The following is a 5,895-nucleotide window of genomic DNA, read 5'->3' on the forward strand; positions in this document are numbered from 1 at the left end:
GTTTAAAAGCTCTTGAGAAGACTTACTCAAATGTGAAGATGGTGAAAAAAATTTTTAATAGTCTATCAAAAAGCTAAGAAGCTAAAGTGACAGCCATTGAAGAGTTCAAAGATCCTTACACATTTTTTTTGGATGAATTAATAGGTTCTTTCCTTACTTATAAGATAAAGCTAAAAAAGGGACAAGAACCAATCAAAAAAGGGTCATTGCTCTCAAATCTATCTTTAAAAAGATAAAGAAAATCTTAGACAAGAAAAAGATGATGAAGAGATGGCCATGTTTGTAAAGAGATTTAAGAAATTCATGAAGATGAACAAGTTCTCAAGTAGAAGAAGACCACAAAGGAAAATGGTTAAAGAAAAATTAAGTAGAAGAGAAATGGATCAAATTATTTGCTATGAATGCAACAAATTGAGTCGTATTAAATTTGATTGTCCTTTATGAAAGAAGAAAAACATGACAAAGCTAAAGAAAAAAGTAATGGTTGTAACATGGAGTGATAGTGACTTCTTCGATGATGAATCTAATAAGGAGAAAGTAGCCAATCTATGTCTCATAGCTTTTAATGAGCCTAAGGTAACTTCTAATCCATATGATTTAAATTCATACACATTTGATGAATTACAAGATGCTTATGATGAATTAGCCATAGAATTTGAGAACATGAACATGAAATATAGGAAAATGATCTTAAGTTGAAACTAGAAAATGAATCTTTGACTAAAGCAAAGGATGACTTAAAAAAAGAAGTCAAGCTCTTAAAGTTGAATGTCAATGACTTGACTAAGAAAAATAAAAATTTGCATAACTCATTTTTTAGATTTTATATGGGACATCAAAAGCTCAATGACGTGCTTGAAACACAAAGAGCATTCTTTGACAAAGAGGGATTAGGCTATGATGGTGGCAATAAAGAGACTCATTTAAAGAACTTTCTTGTTAAGCCAAATGATTCATCTAGCATATATGCATATTGTTATGAATTAGGTCATTCTATACAATATTGTTCCTTGAAGAAAGTCATTTATAGAGGTAAGCTCATTAGAAGAGTATGGATTCCAAAAGGAGTTAGCACATCTCAAGATGAGATTACTAAAATAAAATGGATTCTGAAAGGTACAAAAATTATTAGTACTAACACTCAAGGACCCAAGAAAGTTTGGGTACCCAAAATAAAAATTTAATTGTGTTTTTGTAGTTGGATGAACATTGCTACAAAACAAATTCAAGCAAGAATAATTTATGGTACCTTGATAGTGGATGCTCAACACACATGATCGGAGATAAAACTCTTTTTAAGGACTTAAGAGCTAAGAGTGGAGGAAATGTCACATTTGGTGACAACTTTAAAGGCCAAATTAAAGGGATTGGCTTCATTAGTAACAATTCTTCTACTACTATTAAAAATGTTCTACTTGTAAAAAGACTCAAGCATAACTTACTTAATATTAGTCAATTATGTAATAAAAGACTTAGAGTTGTGTTTGAATCCATGTGCTGTCAAGTGATTGATATCAAAACTAACAAGCTTATTTTTGTTGAACATCATCAAGAAAATATTTATGTGGTGCATCTAGATGATCTTTCCTTTAAAAATGTTTATTTTATGGCTAAAAAAATGAAAGTTGGATTTGGCATAAAAGACATGGACATGAAAATATGCATATAATTTTAAAAGTTTCTCAAAATGATTTGGTTGTTGGTTTACCAAAATTAAAATATGAAAATGACAAGGTTTATGATGCATGTGCTTAAGGAAAACATAAAAGAATTTCTTTCAAACTTGAGAATTGCATTTCAACTGCTAGACTTTTTCAACTACTTCATTTTGATCTTTTTAGTCCTACTAGGATAATGAGTCTTGGTAAAAAATAATATGGGTTTGTTATTGTTGATGACTTCACCAGATTCACATGGGTTTTCTTCTTGCATTCAAAGAATGAAGCTTTGAAAAAATTCATCACTTTTGGCAAGCAAATACAAAATGAAAAAAGGTTATTTAATTTTTAGTATTAAAAGTTATCATGGAAAAGAATTTGACAATCTTGGCTTTAATGTGTTTTGTAATGAAAATGGTATTAACCATAAATTTTCTACTCCTAGAACTCCTCAACAAAATGGGGTAGTAGAAAGAAGAAATAGAACTTTAGAAGAAATGGCTAGAACCATGCTTTGTGAAAATAATTTACCTAGATATTTTTGGGTGGAAGCCATAAATACTTCTTGTTATATTATAAATAGAGCTATGATTAGGCCAATTTTAAAGAAAACTCTTTATGAGCTTTTTAAAGGAAAAAATGCCTAACATAAGTTATTTTAATCATTTTGGTTGCAAATGTTTTGTTTTGAACAATGAAAAAGATGACATTAGAAAATTTAATGCAAAAAGTGATGAAAGAATTTTTCTTAGGATATTCTTTGAATTTAAAAGCCTATAGAGTCTTTAATAAAAGAACATCAGTTGTTGAAAAGTTTATACATATTATTTTTGATGAGTCTAATTCATCTCCGATAAAGGTGCCTCTTGGTGATGATGATATGGGTATACTTCAAGAAAATATCAATAATGCATCACTTGACACTGAAGAAAACAAAAAAAAAGATGATGAGTTTCTAGAGGAGCCACAACATATAGAGAAAGAGCCAATCACCATAAAAAAAAGGAGATATGTCAAAGATAGTGAAATTATTGGTAATCCAACTCAAGGGGTAAGAACTAGATCTTTTTATAATGTGTGTAATTATGTTGCTTTCCTATCTCATATTAAACCCAAGAATATAGATAAAGCTTTAGAGGATGATTATTAGATATTGGCCATGTAAGAGGAATTGAACCAATTTGAAAGAAGTCAAGTGTGGAATCTTGTACCTAGGCCTAGTGATCATCCTACTATAGGCACCAAATGGGTGTTTAAGAATAAAATGGATGAGCATGGGAATGTTAAAAATAAAGTTAGATTGGTAGCTCAAGGGTATAATCAAGAGGAAAGAATTGATTATGATGAAACATATGCATCGTTGCAATGTTAGAAGCTATTAGAATGTTGCTTGCATTTACATGTTTTAAAAATTTAAAGCTTTTTTAAATGGATTCAATAGTGCATTTCTAAATGATTTTATAAATGAAGAAGTGTATGTAGAGCAACCTCTCAGTTTTGAAAATCTAAAATTTTCAAATCATGTTTATAAATTGACAAAAGCTTTATATGGTTTAAACCAAGTTTTTAGAGCTTGGTATGGAAGATTGTCAAATTTTTTAATTGAAAATGGTTTTAATAGAAGGAAGGTTGATACTACACTTTTTATTAAAAAAAAAAGGAAAGGACATTTTCATAGTGCAAGTTTATGTTGATGATATCATATTTGGTGCTACTAATGAAGCTTTTTGTCAAAAATTTGTTAAGATTATGGAAGGTGAATTTGAAATGAGCATGATGAAAAAACTCACATTCTTCTTGGGACTACAAGGAAAGTAAATAAAAGATGACACCTTCATCAATCAAGCCAAATACATCAAGGATTTGCTCATAAGGTTTAGATTAGAAGAATCAAAGCCTTGCTTAACACCTATGAGCACTTTAACAAAACTTGATAAAGATGAAGGATGTAAATGTGTTGACTTTAAATTATATAGGTTTATAATTGGTTCATTGCTATATCTTACTGCAAGTAGACTGGATATAGTGTTTAATGTATGTTATGTGCTAGATTTTAATCTTTACCTAGAGAATCATGTTTATCTGCTGTCAAAAGAATTTTTAGGTACCTTAAGGGTACCCTTAATTTAGGATTATGATATCTAAAAGGTTCATCTTTCACTTTATATGCCTACTCCGATGTAGATTTTGGTAGGTGTAAAATTGATAGAATGAGCACTTTCGGTACTTGTTAATTGTTTGAAAATATGCTCATATCATGGTTTTTCAAGAAACAAAATAGTGTTGCTCAATCCACAACCAAAGCCGAATATGTAGTGGCCGATAATTGTTGTACTCAAGTTTTATGGATTAAGCAACAATTGGAAGAGTTTAGAATAACCATGGACCATATTCTCATTAAATGTGATAATACTAGTGCCATCAATCTCATCAAAAATCCAATTCGACACTTCAGAATTAAACACATTGAAATTAGGCATCATTTTATTAGAGATCATTTTAAAAAAGGTGATATTGTACTTGATTATGTTGATACCTTGCATCAATTAGCTAATATCTTCATAAAATCTCTTGATAAGGATAGATTTTATGCACTTAGAGGTGAACTTGGTATGATGAATGCTCTTTAAAATGAATTTCTTGATGTTTTGATCAATGTTGCAATCTTAAGTGATCAAATGTATGTTTATATTTTTGTTAAGCTTGTGTATGATTGTATGATGCATGTTTGAATGATCATATTACATGGTTTTTAAATCTTAAAAAAAAAATACTACAGCAAAAACCAATTGATCCCCTTTGGAATGGATCGATTGGTTATTCTCCTTATAGCCAAATTAAAGAGAAAACATAGAGAAACCGATCAATCCCCTTTAGACAAGATCAATCGGGTTTGCATCCAGTAGCTAAACTTAGTTGAAACTATGAAAAATTGATAGATTTCTCATTATAACTGATTGATCGATCTAATGCAAAAGCACAACCGATTGATCCACTTCAAAATCGATCGATTGAGTCAAGCATAATGGGCATGATGCATACTATTTTGACTTGATAAAATCAGGTCTCTTCTTCTTGGACCAATCATTTCAGCCCTTTCACTTGTTCTTCTTCTTTCCCAAACTCACTCTCTTCAAACCCTAAGCATTTTCACTCAATTTTTACTCAAAATTGCTCCCTCTTAACAAAATCTTTTGTAAATTCCTTTATTTCAACTTGATTTCTTGCAAAAATCTTTCTTAAAACTCATTAAATCACTCAAAAATCTCCACTTCCTCTTTTCTTTCTAAGAAATTGATCCCTTTTTGAAACTACCACATTCACTCATCCTTCTTGCCTCTCCTACACATATTTTACTTCTTATCACCTACAATCACTAATTTTCTCATCAATCTACCTATCTCTATTATCCCATCATTTTCATGGCTCCCAAAACTAAAGTAAATGCTAGAAAAAAGAGGAATCCCCTAAGAGAGGCCTCTAGCTTATCAATGAGGCCTTCCTTCAATCAAAATTTTACCAATCCAGATGTAAAGGAAATATATGAGACATATTTTTCTTATAAAAAAGTGAAGCATGGAAGGGTAATTTCACTTGAATTCTTACAATCTATAGAATTCTTTTACTTACATGCTTTTAAGAGTTTTGGATTGATAAATTACTTATGCATAAAATGGGCTTTTATTTGAAAATTTGGTGAAGGTATTTTATAGCAATGCTAGTTGTATTCAAATTGAATGGTCACATAGATACTATCTTGATAGATTTAGAACATATGTGATGGGAAAAGAAATTATGGTTACCAAGCAATTGCTAGCTAAGGTATTCATGCTAGATGATGAGGGAGAAACCAATACTAAGTGTGACGTGGTGGAATTAGCTCAAGATATTTTTAAAAATAACAATTTGCAAGCTGCTCCTACTCAAGCTCATAGATTGTTAATGCATCATAGGTTGCTACATCTTATTGTTACTCATATGTTGGCATCTTTTGAAACACAATACTCAACTATTAGGAAGCAAGATTACTAGTGGATGTATAAGATCAAGCATAAACAAAAACCTAATTTGGTGTATTTTATTTTTAATGATATAATAAGGATAGTACAAAATAGAGACTATATCTTGGTCTATGGTTTTGTCATTAGTAATCTTTTGAGAAAATTAGATGTCAATACTAGAGGAGATAATGAAATGATGTTCAATGATCCATTTAGTGTTCTTAGTGCTCTTACTT

The sequence above is a fragment of the Durio zibethinus genome, chromosome 17 (assembly GCF_047325235.1).
Source record: "Durio zibethinus cultivar Kanyao isolate XHJ-2024 chromosome 17, ASM4732523v1, whole genome shotgun sequence".
NCBI lineage: Eukaryota > Viridiplantae > Streptophyta > Magnoliopsida > Malvales > Malvaceae > Durio > Durio zibethinus.